This window comes from Leucoraja erinacea, chromosome 3 (genome assembly GCF_028641065.1).
Source record: "Leucoraja erinacea ecotype New England chromosome 3, Leri_hhj_1, whole genome shotgun sequence".
Classification (NCBI taxonomy): domain Eukaryota; kingdom Metazoa; phylum Chordata; class Chondrichthyes; order Rajiformes; family Rajidae; genus Leucoraja; species Leucoraja erinaceus.
This window is the reverse complement of record NC_073379.1, coordinates 15,514,689-15,532,099: the sequence shown is the minus strand read 5'-3', so window position 1 is coordinate 15,532,099 and position 17,411 is coordinate 15,514,689.

Here is a 17,411-nt window from a genome sequence, read left to right as displayed (position 1 = left end):
TTGCGTACGTCGTCTTTTTGCGATGTACGCAAAAAGACGACTTTTTGCAACGTCGTTGTTTTACGCGTCTTTTTGCGACGTCTTTTTGCTTAACGACGACTTTACGCAAAAAGACGACGTTTTTGCAAAAAAAACACACTTTTTGCAAAAAGACGACGTACGCAAAAAGACGACGTACGAAAAAAGACGACGTACGCAAAAAGACGACGTACGCAAAAAGACACACGCAAACGCAAAAAGACGACGTACGCAAAAAGACGACGTACGCAAAAAGACGACGTACGCACGTCGTCTTTTTGCGTACGTCGTCTTTTTGCGTACGTCGTCTTTTTGCGTTTGCGTGTGTCTTTTTGCGTTTGCGTCGTCTTTTTGCGTACGTCGTCTTTTTGCGTATGTCGTCTTTTTGCGTACGTCGTCTTTTTGCGTACGTCGTCTTTTTGCGTACGTCGTCTTTTTGCGCACGTCGTCTTTTTGCGTACGTCGTCTTTTTGCGTACGTCGTCTTTTTGCGTACGTCGTCTTTTTTGCGTACGTCGTCTTTTTGCGTACGTCGTCTTTTTGCGTACGTCGTCTTTTTTGCGCCTTTTTGCGTGCGTCGTCTTTTTGCGTACGTCGTCTTTTTGCGTACGTCGTCTTTTTGCGTACGTCGTCTTTTTGCGTACGTCGTCTTTTTGCGTACGTCGTCTTTTTGCGTACGTCGTCTTTTTGCGTATGCGTCGTCTTTTTTCGTACGTCGTCTTTTTTGCGTACGTCGTCTTTTTGCGTACGTCTTCTTTTTGCGTACGTCGTCTTTTTGCGTACGTCGTCTTTTTGCGTACGTCGTCTTTTTGCGTACTTCGTCTTTTTGCGTACGTCGTCTTTTTGCGTACGTCGTCTTTTTGCGTACGTCGTCTTTTTGCGTACGTCGTCTTTTTGCGTACATCGTCTTTTTGCGTACGTCGTCTTTTTGCGTTCGTCGTCTTTTTGCGTACTTCGTCTTTTTGCGTACGTTGTCTTTTTGCGTACGTCGTCTTTTTGCGTACGTCGTCTTTTTGCGTACGTCGTCTTTTTGCGTACGTCGTCTTTTTGCGTACGTTGTCTTTTTGCGTACGTCGTCTTTTGCGTTTCCGTGTTTTTTTGCGTATGTCGTCTTTTTGCGTTTGTGTACGACGTGCGCAAAAAAAAAGACGCAAACGCAAAAAGACGGCGTACGCACGACGTACGCAAAAAGACGACGTACGCAAAAAGAAGACGTACGCAAAAAGACGACGAACGCAAAAAGACGACGAACGCAAAAAGACGACGTACGCAAAAAAGACGACGTACGCAAAAAAAGACGACGTATGCAAAAAGACGACGTACGCAAAAAAACACACGCAAACGCAAAAAGACGACGTACGCAAAAAGACGACGTACGCAAAAAGACGACGTGCGCAAAAAGACGACGTGCGCAAAAAGACGACGTATGCAAAAAGACGACGTACGCAAAAAGACGACGTACGCAAAAAGATGATGTACGCAAAAAGAAGACGACGTACGCAAAAAGACGACGTACGCAAAAAAACACACGCAAACGCAAAAAGACGACGTACGCAAAAAGACGACGAACGCAAAAAGACGACGAACGCAAAAAGACGACGTACGCAAAAAGACGACGTACGCAAAAAGACGACGTACGCAAAAAGACGACGTACGCAAAAAGACGACGCAAACGCAAAAAGACGACGTACGCAAAAAGACAACGTACGCAAAAAGACGACGTACGCAAAAAGACGACGTACGCAAAAAGACGACGTACGCAAAAAGACGACGTACGCAAAAAGACGACGTACGCAAAAAGACGACGTACGCAAAAAGACGACGTACGCAAAAAGACGATGTACGCAAAAAGACGGCGTATACAAAAAGACGACGTACGCAAAAAGACGACTTACGCAAAAAGACGACGTACGCAAAAAGACGACGTACGCAAAAAAACAGACGCAAACGCAAAAAGACGACGTACGCAAAAAGACAACGTACGCAAAAAGACGACGTACGCAAAAAACATAGAGGAGGAGGACTGAATTTTTATTGCCTTCTCTCACAGAAGTAAACGTTGATTCCGCTGTGGGGGAACGTTCATGTTAAATTCTACAGCATGTTGTGCTTTTCTTTTTATTTGTATGGCTGTTTGGCAACCTAAATTCTTCTATGTACAGCACTTTGGTCAACGAGTTGTTTATAAATGTGCTATATAAATAAAATTGATTGATTAATTGATATAAATGACAGTAAACCTTCTTGAATCTACTCATAGAAATAGAGAAAATACTCACACGCCTCACCAATGTGGGGCTGCCGCAGTCAGCGGCACTTCCGCAATCAGCGTGACCTCTCCACTTACTGGAAACTATGTAATCGGCACGACCTCTGCACTCACCGGAAATTATGCAATCAGCGCGACCTGCCCACTAAGCGCAAGTCACGAAATGAGCGGGACTTTTGGACTAAACACAGTCAGACCTAATAAATAATTTATTCCTTCCAAACACAGTTGGTCCTAATAAAGCATTTATTCCTTCCAAACCCAGTCGGATCTAATAAAGCATGGCAGTTTCAAGCACAGGCAAGGCAGCAGGCCAAACAACTCATGGCATTTACATTAATGGCTAACAAATCATTTATTGCAAGTACATTGCAGACTCACAGTTCAGTTGATTCACAGCTTTGAATGACAGTTCATGGCCTATCCCTCGCGATCTTGCAGAGTGACTGACTCACGACCAGGTTTTATAGTTTTTTAAACACTCATAACTTTTTTTATTTTTCATAGATGGGAGAAATCCTCGGGGCTGGCTCAGCGGAGGAGGACTATGAGTAAGATGGCCAAAAATCACAGCGATACAGGGTAGCAACTTTTCTAAAATCAATCTATAGTGCAGACAGGAAATGGTCAGATGAGACTTTTAATTATATAGATATCTGAATATAGTGTTTAGAGGCCTGTTATGCTGCACATGCAATAATTTCATTGTCCAATTGTTGGTACATTTGACAACTTGTGGATGTGATTGCTATTTTCCGACCTGCAGTTCATACCGAGCACAACTGTAATCATTACGAGAGTAATGACTTGTTTATCCAGGCCAGTGAACTATCCACAGACACCAGGTGAAGAAGTGCAATGGGTAAATTAAGCCTAAGGCAAACAGCCCATTAGTGCAGAAGCAAGGAACTGCAGATGATGATCCACAAAATAAGACACAGAGTGCTGGTATGGCTCAGTGGGCCAGGCATTGTCTCAGGAGCCTACATTAGGAGGTAGTGACCATAATATGGTCAGGTTTAATTTACAATTGGAGAGGAAGAAGGGTAATTTGGCGGTGACAGTGTTACAGTTGAATAAAGGGGACTATGGAGCCATGAGGGAGGAGCTAGCCAAAGTTGACTGGAAAGATACCCCAGCAGGGATGACAGTGGAACAACAATGGCAGGTATTTCTGGGAATAATACAGAAGGTGCAGGATCAGTTCATTCCAAAGAGGAAGAAAGATTCCAAGGGGAGTAAGGGGTGACCGTGGCAGACAAGGGACATCAGGGACAGTATAAAAATAAAAGAGAAGTACAACTTAGCAAAGATGAGCAGGAAGCAAGAGGATTGTTTATAGAATAGAATAGAAATTAATTCAATTTACTGTCATTCAAACATACAACGTTTGACTGAAATTTCATTCCTACAGTCAAGACATTACAAAGAAAACCAAGACACACACTTAACACAGTTTACACAAACATCCATCACAGTGAATCTCCAACACCTCCTCAAAGTGATGGAAAGCAAAAGCCTTATCTCTTCCCTTTGTTCTTCTCCCGTGGTCCAGCAGTCCAACTGCAGTGTCGAGGCAACTGGGATGTTAAAGCCCCCGGCGGGCGATGGTAAGTCCCGCGGCCATTTAAGCCGCGCCGGGCGATATTAGGCCCTGCTCCTAGTCATTTAAACCCCGTGGTTCTGGCAGGAAAAGTTGCCGTTGCGGGAGCTCAGAAAAGTGGTCTCCCACCAGGGACCTGCGAGCTCCTAATGTTCCTGTCCACCGGGCCTGCGGCCGGAGCCTCCTAAGCTCCGAAGTCGGGTTGCAGCTGCGCGCTACCACAGCTCTCCCCACTCCAAAGTGGGTCAGCTCTGCGAGGGCGAGTCCGCAGGCTCCGCGACTGGAGCCCTCAGGTTGGTTCCGGATGGAGGTCGCCACCTGCTCCACGATGTTAGGCCTAACGACACCAGAGACCCGACAGGGAAAAAGTCGGGTCCCCGTACAAGGAAGAGATTAAACGGTGGTGGGGAAGATTGTAATTGCGTGGTCATTCGGAAACCAGCAATAATTGAGAAACATAATAAGAAAGTGAATAGGTTGGAATTAAATCAGTGGCATGGGATGGTGTTATTGAACCATATCACTTTCCCTTTACTGGACAAGTGGATAAGAAGGTGTACTAATCTAGTAGAATGTTAATGAGCTACCAGAACTCACTAGGGGGGGAGAAACTCATGCTTGGTTGCTGTGCCAAATTAGCATGAGATATTTAGGGTCAGGACCCTTCTTCAGACAGTCTGAAGAAAGATTCCGACCCAAAATATCACCCACTTTTTCTCCAGAGATGCTGCATGACCTCGTTGAGTTACTCCAGCACTTTGTGTCTATCTTTACACTAAACCAGCATTTGCAATTCTTTAGGTACAGATGCAGAGATACAGCATGGAAACAGGCCCTTCGGCCCACCAAGTCCACACCGACCAGCGATCACCATACCCTAGCACAATCCTGCACACTAGGGACAATTTTACAATTCTCCCTTCTATATTTTATAATTAACCTACAAATCTGTATGTCTTTGGGATGTGGGAGGAAACCGGAGCACCCGGAGAAAACCCACGCAGTCACAAGGAAAACGTACAAACTCCATACAGACTGCACCCATAGACAGATTCGAACCCGGTACTCAGGTGCTGTAGGGCAGCAACTTGACAGCTACCACACTTCTACAATTTGATGGAAGTCTGATTCTCCCTGCACTTTACAGTAATTGTTGTTCAGCGAAAATCTGAAGTAAATGTGAACTTAGATTTGATTAAAGACCCACAGTTTATTGAATCTCCCCTTATATTACTTTAGTTTAGTTTATTATTGTCACGTGTACCGAGGTGCAGTGAAAAGCTTTTGTTGCATGCTACCCAGTCAGCAGAAAGACAATACATGCAGAAAGGCAGTACATAATTACAATCAAGCCACCTACAGTGTATAGCTACATGATATGGGAATAACGTCTAGTGCAACGTAAAGCCAGCAAAATCCGACATGCTGAACTTCCTAAGCCTTCTAAATGTACTATCAATAAACAATTAGTAAAGACACGATGTGTTGGTGAGACCTCTTTACAGTACGCAAAAAGACGACGTACGCAAAAAGACGACGTACGCAAAAAAACAGACGCAAACGCAAAAAGACGACGTACGCAAAAAGACGACGTACGCAAAAAGACGACGTACACAAAAAGACGACGTACGCAAAAAACATAGAGGAGGAGGACTGAATTTTTATTGCCTTCTCTCACAGAAGAAAACGTTGATTCCGCTGTGGGGGGAACGTTCATGTTAAATTCTATAGCGTGTTGTGCTTTTCTTTTTATTTGTATGGCTGTATGGCAACCTAAATTCTTCTATGTACAGCACTTTGGTCAACGAGTTGTTTATAAATGTGCTATATAAATAAAATTGATTGATTGATTGATATAAATGACAGTAAACCTTCTTGAATCTACTCATAGAAATAGAGAAAATACTCACACGCCTCACCAATGTGGGGCTGCCGCAGTCAGCGGCACTTCCGCAATCAGCGTGACCTCTCCACTTACTGGAAATTATGTAATCGGCACGACCGCTGCACTCACCGGAAATTATGCAATCAGCGCGACCTGTCCACTAAGCGCAAGTCACGAAATGAGCGGGACTTTTGGACTAAACACAGTCAGACCTAATAAAGCAATTATTCCTTCCAAACACAGTCAGACCTAATAAATAATTTATTCCTTCCAAACACAGTTGGTCCTAATAAAGCATTTATTCCTTCCAAACCCAGTCGGATCTAATAAAGCATGGCAGTTTCAAGCACAGGCAAGGCAGCAGGCCAAACAACTCATGGCATTGACATTAATGGCTAACAAATCATTTATTGCAAGTACATTGCAGACTCACAGTTCAGTTGATTCACAGCTTTGAATGACAGTTCATGGCCTCTCCCTCGCGATCTTGCAGAGTGACTGACTCACGACCAGGTTTTATAGTTTTTTAAACACTCATAACTTTTTTATTTTTCATCGATGGGAGAAATCCTCGGGGCTGGCTCAGCGGAGGAGGACTATGAGTAAGATGGCCAAAAATCACAGCGATACAGGTTAGCAACTTTTCTAAAATCAATCTATAGTGCAGACAGGAAATGGTCAGATGAGACTTTTAATTATATAGATATCTGAATATTGTGTTTAGAGGCCTGTTATGCTGCACATGCAATAATTTCATTGTCCAATTGTTGGTACATTTGACAACTAAACACTCATGCATAGGCAGTGAGTCCTATTTGTGGTTGTGATTGCTATTTTCCGACCTGCAGTTCATACCGAGCACAACTGTAATCATTACGAGAGTAATGACTTGTTTATCCAGGCCAGTGAACTATCCACAGACACCAGGTGAAGAAGTGCAATGGGTAAATTAAGCCTAAGGCAAACAGCCCATTAGTGCAGAAGCAAGGAACTGCAGACGATGATCCACTAAATAAGACACAGAGTGCTGGTATGGCTCAGTGGGCCAGGCATTGTCTCAGGAGCCGACATTAGGAGGTAGTGACCATAATATGGTCAGGTTTAATCTACAATTGGAGAGGAAGAAGGGTAATTTGGCGGTGACAGTGTTACAGTTGAATAAAGGGGACTATGGAGCCATAAGGGAGGAGCTGGTCAAAGTTGACTGGAAAGATACCCCAGCAGGGATGACAGTGGAACAACAATGGCAGGTATTTCTGGGAATAATACAGAAGGTGCAGGATCAGTTCATTCCAAAGAGGAAGAAAGATTCCAAGGGGAGTAAGGGGTGACCGTGGCAGACAAGGGACATCAGGGACAGTATAAAAATAAAAGAGAAGTACAACGTAGCAAAGATGAGCAGGAAGCAAGAGGATTGTTTATAGAATAGAATAGAAATTAATTCAATTTACTGTCATTCAAACATACAACGTTTGACTGAAATTTCATTCCTACAGTCAAGAAATTACAAAGAAAACCAAGACACACACTTAACACAGTTTACACAAACATCCATCACAGTGAATCTCCAACACCTCCTTATCTCTTCCCTTTGTTCTTCTCCCGCGGTCCAGCAGTCCAACTGCAGTGTCGAGGCAACTGGGATGTTAAAGCCCCCGGCAGGCGATGGTAAGTCCCGCGGCCATTTAAGCCGCGCCGGGCGATATTAGGCCCTGCTCCTAGTCATTTAAACCCCGTGGTTCTGGCAGGAAAAGTTGCCGTTGCGGGAGCTCAGAAAAGTGGTCTCCCACCAGGGACCTGCGAGCTCCTAATGTTCCTGTCCACCGGGCCTGCGGCCGGAGCCTCCTAAGCTCCGAAGTCGGGTTACAGCTGCGCGCTACCACAGCTCTCCCCACTCCAAAGTGGGTCAGCTCCGCGAGGGCGAGTCCGCAGGCTCCGCGACTGGAGCCCTCAGGTTGGTTCCGGATGGAGGTCGCCACCTGCTCCACGATGTTATGGCCTAACGACGTACCAGAGACCCGACAAGGGCCACATCTAAAAAAGTAGCCAATGAACTGGTCTACCCGTACAAGAGAAGAGATTCACCACGGTGGTGGGGAAGATTGTAATTGCGTGGTCAATTCGGAAATCTAGCAGCAATAATTTTGTGAGAAACATAATAAAAGAAAGTGATATATGGGTTGGAATTAAATCAGTTAGGGCATGGACCCGACATGGTGTTATTGAACCATATCACTTTGCCCTTTACTGGACAAGTGGATAAGAAGGTGTACTAATCTAGTAGAATGTTAATGAGCTACCAGAACTCACTAGGGGGGGAGAAACTCATGCTTGGTTGCTGTGCCAAATTAGCATGAGATATTTAGGGTCAGGACCCTTCTTCAGACAGTCTGAAGAAAGATTCCGACCCAAAATATCACCCACTTTTTCTCCAGAGATGCTGCATGACCTCGTTGAGTTACTCCAGCACTTTGTGTCTATCTTTACACTAAACCAGCATTTGCAATTCTTTAGGTACAGATGCAGAGATACAGCATGGAAACAGACCCTTCGGCCCACCAAGTCCACACCGACCAGCGATCACCATACCCTAGCACAATCCTGCACACTAGGGACAATTTTACAATTCTCCCTTCTATATTTTATAATTAACCTACAAATCTGTATGTCTTTGGGATGTGGGAGGAAACCGGAGCACCCGGAGAAAACCCACGCAGTCACAAGGAAAACGTACAAACTCCATACAGACTGCACCCATAGACAGATTCGAACCCGGTACTCAGGTGCTGTAGGGCAGCAACTTGACAGCTATCACACTTCTACAATTTGATGGAAGTCTGATTCTCCCTGCACTTTACAGTAATTGTTGTTCAGCGAAAATCTGAAGTAAATGTGAACTTAGATTTGATTAAAGACCCACAGTTTATTGAATCTCCCCTTATATTACTTTAGTTTAGTTTATTATTGTCACGTGTACCGAGGTGCAGTGAAAAGCTTTTGTTGCATGCTACCCAGTCAGCAGAAAGACAATACATGCAGAAAGGCAGTACATAATTACAATCAAGCCACCTACAGTGTATAGCTACATGATATGGGAATAACGTCTAGTGCAACGTAAAGCCAGCAAAATCCGACATGCTGAACTTCCTAAGCCTTCTAAGCATGTTGAGGTGTGGGTGTGCTTAATTGATCATTGCTTGATTCAAGATTCAAGAGAGTTTATTGGCATGTGTCCCAGATAGGACAATGAAATCCTTACCTTGCTTCAGCACAACAGAATATGGGTGATCCAGGATGCAGGAAAAAAATTCCCGATGTTGGGATGCAAGAAAAATGTTCCCGATGTTGGGGGAGTCCAGAACCAGGGGTCACAGTTTAAGAATAAGGGATAGGCTATTTAGGACTGAAATGACAAAAAAACTTTTTCACCCAGAGAGTTGTGAATCTGTGGAATTCTCTGCCACAGAAGGCAGTGGATGTATTCAAGAAAGAGTTGGATATAGCTCTTTGGGCTAACGGAATCAAGGGATATGGGAAGAAAGCAGGAATGGGATACTGATTTTGGATGATCAGTCATGATCATATTGGATGGCGGCGTTGGCTCGAAGGGCCACTCCTGCAATTATTTTCCATGTTTCTATGCTCCTAAGTCGGTGATATTGACTCCAAGGAATTTGAAGCTTTCACCATCCCAGCATTGGCACCGTCAATGCAAACTGGGGTATGTGTACCGCTCCACTTCCTGATGGCTATCACTAGCTCCTTGTCTCTCTCACATTGGGAGAAAGGTACAAACATACAAACATCCAGAGGCTGCAGTGAATCGTCCAATCAGCTGAGAAGGTTGTTGGCTGCAACCTTCCACCCATTGACGAACTGTACACTGCAAGGGCCAGGAAGCGAGCGGGTAAGATCATCTCTGACCCATCTCACCCTGGCAACTAACTCTTTGAAGCACTTCCCTCTGGACTGTCAAAGCCACCACAGCCAGACATAAAAACAGCTTTTTTTTCCACGAGTAGTAGCTCTACTCAATAACCAAAAGTCTGTAGCCTCCTTTTGCTCAGGTATTTTATTTCATTCACATGTTTAAACTGTAATGTTTTATTATTAATGTTTAATGTTTTACGTGCCATTCTTATTTGTTACTGTATGTTGTGTTGTTACTTGTGAGCGGAGCACCAAGGCAAATTCCTTGTATGTGTACATACTTGGCCAATAAACGTATTCATTCAGGCTGTTGTCTTGATACCAGGACACAAGGTTCTCAATCTCCTTGCAGTACTCTGTCTCATTATTATTTGATATCCGGCTCACAATGCTGGTGTCTTCTGCGAATTTGAACATTGAATTAGATTTACACACGGCTGCACAGTCGTGGGTGTACAATGAGGAGGCTGAGAATGCATTGCTGCAGAGCCCCCGTGCTTATGCTTCTGGTACATTATTGCAGATCCAGATTCTACAGCCTCCCCTCCATCTGTGTTAATCTCATTGTCGATCACTGCAGAGCATTTATGCTGCAGCAGCCTAAATAAATTGGCACTTCTTTACTTATGCCATGTTTAGAGTTACATATGGGGTAAACTCTAGCCAAAACCAATGAATATAAGTGCCTGCATGCAAAGCATAACATTCTCTTTATTTGATGAGTTTGACTCAGCAAAAAAACGTTAAAAGCATTGGCATGACCTAGGTTGACAACATCAAGTCTTGTAAAGAGAAGGAAGATTAAAACCATTTCATTGATGTTCCAAAGGATTGGCCTTGTAGGTCAACATCATGCGATGAACATTCACAGTTACCTTATCAGATGGTAACCGCAATGATTACAAAAAACTTATGTCTCAAAGGAGCAATTGTTTGATTATTAAAATAAATTTGCAATCTCTCTGATGCTGTGACTTTGTTTTAGAGATATAGCACGGAAACAGGCCCGTCGACCCATCGAGCCCTTGACCAGCGATCCCTGCACACTAACACTATCCTACACACACTAGGGACAATTTACAATTATACCAAGCCAATTAGACTACAAACCTGTACGTATTTGGAGTCTGGGTGGAAATTGGAACTCCCGTGGAAAGCCCACGCAGGTCATGGGGAGAGCGTACAAACTCCGTACAGACATCAACCGTAGTCAGGATCGAATCCGGGTCTCTGGCGCAGTAATGCCCCTGTCCCACTTAGGAAACCTGAACGGAAATCTTTGGAGACTTTGTGTCCCACCCAAGGTTTTTATGCGGTTCCCGGAGGTTCCCGGAGGTTTTTGTCAGTCTCCCTACCTGCTTCACTACCCTCAAACTCCGGGAACTGTACGGAAACCTTGGGTGGGGCGCTAAGTCTCCAGAGGTTTCCGTTCAGGTTTCCTAAGTGGGACAGGGGCATGAGGCAGCAACTCTACCGCTGCGCCACTGTACATCTTCAACTGGATTAATTGGACTACAGCTAAACATGCTGAGAAAATAGTACAGACAGATTGCCAAAATGAGCAGTTCCCCCTTTAAGGGATATAGAATGTCTATTACTGCAAAACAGGCATTGATCATAGTCATAGAGAGATACAGCATGCTCCACTGATTCCACTCTGACATTGACCCTCATTTACACTAATCCTACTTTAACCCTGTATTTATTATGTCGTAAATAGTTTGCTTCTTGATGGAATTACTTACTGAATGATTCAGTCTGGTTCAATCTCCCTCCTGTATTCTGACTCATCAATACCTAATGCCCCTGAGGGGCAGCATGGTGGCGCAGCAGTAGAGTTACTGCCTTACAGCGTCAGAGACCCGAGTTCGATCCTGACGACAGGTGCTTGTCCGTACGGAGTTTGTTCGTTCTTCTCATGACTTGCGTGGGTTTCCTCCAAGATCTTATGTTTCCTCCCACACTCCAAAGACGTGCAGGTTTTTATAGGTTAGTCGGCTTGGTATAAATGTAAAATTGTCCCTAGTGTGTGTGTGTGTGTGTGTGTGTGTGTTGATGTGTGGGGATCGCTGGTCGATGAAGACTCGGTGGGCAGACGGACCTGTTTCCGCACTGTATCTCTAAACTAAACTAGAAAACTAATATCTGCTATTCGTTCAACCACAGCAGTTTCGTCGGCAAATGTCAAGATGTTGTTGGAGCTGTGAGCAGCTACACAGTCATGATGTGTAGAGAGAGAGTCGAGCTGAGGACTGTGCAGACAGCCTTGTGGTGCTCCTGTGTTGATGGTTAGCGAAGAGGAAGTATAGTTGCCAATTCGTACTAATCGTGGTCTATCGATGGGGAAGTTTGTGGTTTGCCTGAGAATGTCTGAGACTACGATATTTTTATAGATACACTAGACCAAGTGCAGACCCGTTGGGTCTGCTCCCCCAACGCAGCTGTTTCCTACCCGTAGCCCCCACGGGAGACGTGGTCCTCCAGCTCAGGCGGCTCAGGAATCAGCAGTGCGGCTATTTTTAAATGGCGTCTTTGAGGCGAGAGGCGGGCGCCAGCAGCCGTTATGGTCACTAGCCAGCGGGAGGCGACAAAATGAGTGAGTGGGGGGGGGAGAAGGATTTGATTAAAATTGTGTACATAAACACGACTAAATTTAATGAAGAGTGAATACTTGTAATGAAAAGTGAAATCTGTACCGAAATGGGAAAAATTAGGGCGTTTGTGGGTCGGGTGTTGTCGTGGCAACGAATCAAAGGCTGGCACCCATAGGCTGGCAACCACAAGTCAGGCAGGCAGCCAGGCAGCCAGCAGCCACACAGTTTTTATGATAGATAGATAGATAGATAGATAGATAGATAGATAGATAGATAGATAGATAGATAGATAGATAGATAGATAGATAGATAGATAGATAGATAGATAGATAGATAGATAGATAGATAGATAGATAGATAGATAGATAGATGTCCTGCGTTCAGGTTTGATGCTGACATTTGGCTCTATTTCAATTCATACACACTGATTACCTGGTTGAGAATTAAATTCTAGGAATAAATAGCGTGGAAAGAAGATCGGATCATGCCCATTCTTTGTCCATGCACCTGCAATTATTTTAAGTGGGAAGGAACTGCAGATGCTGGTTTACACTGAAGATAGATTTACAATGCTGGAGTAACTCAGCGGGACAGGCAGCTTCTCTGGAGAGAAGGAATGGGTGACGTTTCGGGTCGAGACCTTTCTTCAGATTGAGAGTAAGGGTCTTGACCCGAAACGTCACCCATTCCTTCTCTCCAGACATGCTGCCTGCCCTGTTGAGTTACTCCAGCTTTTTGTGTCTATCACCAGTAATCATTTGTCCCATAAGAATACATAGCAGATTCCTGACTTAAAGTACTTAGTTTAAAATTTACAATCTATTTAATTCCCCGTTGCAAGTCATTCAAACAAAATAATGCAATGTCTTGATTCCCTTACTTAGTTTAGTTTGGTTTAGTTTAGAGATAGAACGCGGATTCAGGCTTTTCGGCCCACCAAGTCCGCACCGACCAGCGATCCCCACGCACTAACATTAGCCTACGCTAGGGACAATTTACACATTTACCAAGCCAATTAACCTACAAACCTGTGTGGGAGGAAACCAAAGATCTCGGAGGAAACCCGTGTGGTCACGGGGAGAATGTACAAACTCCAAACAGACAGCACCCGTAGTCGGGATTGAACCCAGATCTCTGGTGCTGCAAGCGCTGTAAGGCAGCAGCAACTCTACCGCTGTACCAGAGTGTTGTATACAGTCCTCTTATGCCCCTGTCCCACTTAGGAAACCTGAACAGAAACCTCTGGAGACTTTGCGCCCCACCCAAGGTTTCCGTGCGGTTCCCAGAGGTTCCCGGAGGTTTTTGTCAGTCTCGCTACCTGCTTCCACTACCTGCAACCTCCGGCAACCACCTGCAACCTCCGGGAACCGCACGGAAACCTTGGGTGGGGCACAAAGTCTCCAGAGGTTTCCGTTCAGGTTTCCTAAGTGGGACAGGGGCATTACTCTCAGTCATTGGGTAGCATGTTTGATATTTGGGCATATCATTCAGAAGTAACATAAAATGAAGGAAATTATAGGGAACCTTCCAGGCAGATTTTAATGAAAACAAGTGAACTGTGAACAATGCATATGAGAGGTTTGTCAAATCAAATCAACATTACAAAAGTTGCTGACAACTTTGTTTCCTGGTTTTCTGTTAAACCGTCTATTTGACTGATGTCATTTAGCCATTTTCTAAAAGATTCACAGGAAGCGGATAAAATACTTTGTTTATGGCAATCTATCTGCTTCCCTCAATCTCCTGCAGGTTAGAACAGGGGACATACATTTACGACAGGGAGCAAAGTTTCCAGACTGTGGTATTTGAAACATAGAAACATAGAATATAGATGCAGGAGGAGGCCATTCGGCACTTCGAGCCCAGCACCGCCATTCATTGTGATCATGGCTGATCATCCCCTATCAATAACCTGTCCCTGTCTTCTCCCCATATCCCTTGACTCCACTAGCCCCGAGAGCTCTATCTAACTCTCTCTTAAATCCATCCAGTGACTTGGACTCCACTGCCCTCTGTGGCAGGGAATTCCATAAATTCACAACTCTCTGGGTGAAAAAGTTTTTTCTCACCTCAGTCTTAAATTACCTCTATTTACCTAAATAGTAGAATTAGGCCATTTGGCCCATCAAGTCTACTCCGCCATTCAATATTGGCTGATCTCTCTCTTCCTCCTGACCCAATTCTCCTGCCTTCTCCTCATAACCTCTGATACCTGTACTAATCAAGAATCTATCTATTTCTGCCCCCAAAATATCCACAGACCTGGCATCTGCAGCCTTTTGTGGTACCTTTGAGAGGGCGCTGTCGAGTATGGCTGCCCAGCCAGGAGCTGTCTGTCCTTTCACCCTTTTTAAAATGTTTTAGTATGTTAAAAAGTTTAGTTTGGAGGTCTAATCTTTTTTATGTGGGGGGTGGGGGGTTGGGGGGAAACTGCATTTCTCAGTCCCTACCTGGTGGGAGATGCGGCTTTCCGCCGAGCCGTTTCTTCGCCCCGTCCTACCAACGGGACTGGAGCGGCGTTTCTTGCCGGGACCGGCCAGAACTTCAGCTTCGGCGGCAGCTCAGCGCTGAAGCACCATCGCAGAGCGGGCGATGCCTTGCCCAGGTCGCCGAGTGACAGAGTAAGCTCCGGAGTGCTGAGACTGCCGACTCCCAACTTCCAGCCGCGGCGGCGCGTGGTGGCGCTGACTTTTAAACACTGCGGAGCTCCGACCAGCGCGGCCTGTGGACTTCGGGATCCTGTCTCTGGCAGCAAGCGGCCGTTCCAGCCGCTGAAGAGTGTTCTCCTGACGCGAAGCCCCATCTTTGAAACACTGCGGAGGCTTCTAGGCCTGACCATGGGTTAACCAGAGGATGAGGACTTTGTTGCCTTCCCTGTGGGACATCATCGGGTTTTATCTTCTTTAATGTGGTGCCTTCTTTTATTGGTTTGCTGCAAATGGCAACTCAAATTTCACTACATCAGAAATGGTGTACATGACAATAAATGTCCTTTGTGCTTTGTCTTTGTCCTTTGTGGCAAAGAATTCCACAGATTCACCACCCTCTGACTAAAGAAATTTCCCCTCATCTCCTTCCTAAAAGAACGTCCTTTAATTCTGAGGCTATGACGTTTAGTCCTAGACTCTCCCTCTAGTGGAAACATCCTCTCCACATCCACTCTATCCACCCCTTTCACTATTCTGTACGTTTCTATGAAATATAGTTGCAACTGAGATTTGTTTGTTTACATCTGTTGTGGATTCCAGGGTTTGTTATTACCGCCCGTTCCCTAATTATAGAGCGATTTACTTCAAAGTGGATGAATTTAGACATTTCTCATCTTTATCCACTTGCTCATGTCTGAACAGACCAAAGTACAGACGTCTTCCCAGCATCAGTGTTGCTATGGTGAGCTTGAAGTGATTGAACATTTACTAGGCTGCTGTCCGAGAGTTATCGCTTGTCTGCTGTTGTATTGCAATCTCATATCCAGTTAAATTTTTGACGTATTCTGTAACTTGTCCATAGAGTAGATGCCCCAGCTGTTCTTCAAGGGCACCCAAGGATATTGGCAGCTATTTTCTACCTTTCCTGCATTGCAAGAGAGAATTTGCATGGCACAGTGGATCAGTGAGTAGAGCCACTGCCTTGCAGTGCCTGAGACCTGGGCTCAGCCAACCTCAGTGCTGTCCGTGTGGAATTTGCATGTTCTTCCTGAGATCACATATCTTTTCTTCCACATCCTTTAGTCATGCAGGTTGGTAAATTAACTGGATGCTGTAAATTGCCCCAAGTATGTAGGTGAGTGTTGGAGTCTGGGTTACCTGAAAAGTGAGATTTAGCTCTGAGGGCTAACGGAATCAAGGGATATAGGGAAAAAGCAGGAACGGGGTACTGATTTTTGGATGATCAGCCATGGTCATATTGAATGGCGGTGCTGGCTTGAAGGGCCGAATGGCCTACTCCGGCACCTATTTTCTATGTTTCTATGTATAGACTACTCAGATGGTTTATGAGGTTCCCAGAGGCACACTGGAGGAATAGCAACTCCTATTTCCACCCCACTGTTCCCATCTGCCCATTATCCTCCTCTTACATGGTTCCAGTGGAAGGCATCAAGGAAGAGTCTACAGTGGGAATAATCTGTGTGAACTTTACATCAAACGGAAACATTCTGGCTGCAAATAACATATTTGTAGCTGAAAATAATAGGCACGGTATGTGTAGGAAGGAACTGCAGATGCTGGTTTACACTGAAGATTGACACAAAAATCTGGAGTCATTCAGCGGGTCAGGCAGCATCTCTGGAGAAAAGGAATAGGCGACATTTGGGTCGAGACCTTTCTTCAGAGATAAACAATAGACAATAGATAATAGGTGCAGGAGTAGGCCATTCAGCCCTTCGAGCCAGCACCGCCATTCACTATGATCATGGCTGATCATCCCCAATCAGTACCCCGTTCCTGTCTTCTCCCCATACCCCTTGACTCTGCTAATTTTCTCTTGAAAGTATCCAGAGAATTGGCCTCCACTGCCTTCTGAGGCATAGAATTCCACAGATTCACAACTCTCTGGGTGAAAACGATTTTCCTCATATCCGTTCAAAATGGCCTATTTAATATTCTAAATGGAATATTCAACTGATCAGCCAGCAAGTGTGGAGTGAGAAATGGAGTGAATATTTGAAAAAGGGGAAGGTGTGAGCTAGATGGAAGGCAATAGGGATTAAATGACACAAGGACTGACAGAGATAGTGGAAAGGGGCTGGTACATAGATGGCAGCCCTGCCGGGTGTTTGTTCGTTTTTTCTTTCTTTTTGTTATTTTTTAGTGCGTTAAAAGTTTGTTTTAATGTTCTTCGGTATGTTTTATGGGTGGGGAGGGGGAACGGGGGAGGGGATCGGGGGAAACTTTTTTTCAAGTGCCCACCTTTTCGGATCACATTCTCCGGGCTCTGCGGTCTACCATCGATGGAGCTGGAGGCCTCCCCGGACTGTTGTGAGCCCCACCGCGGGGCGCGGACTTAACATCGGAGCTGATCCCTTGCCTGGGATCGCTCCCACCGCGACCACCGTGGACTTACCATCTAGGGCTCGCAATCTCGGGAGAGGCTAGTCGGGAGCTCCAACGCC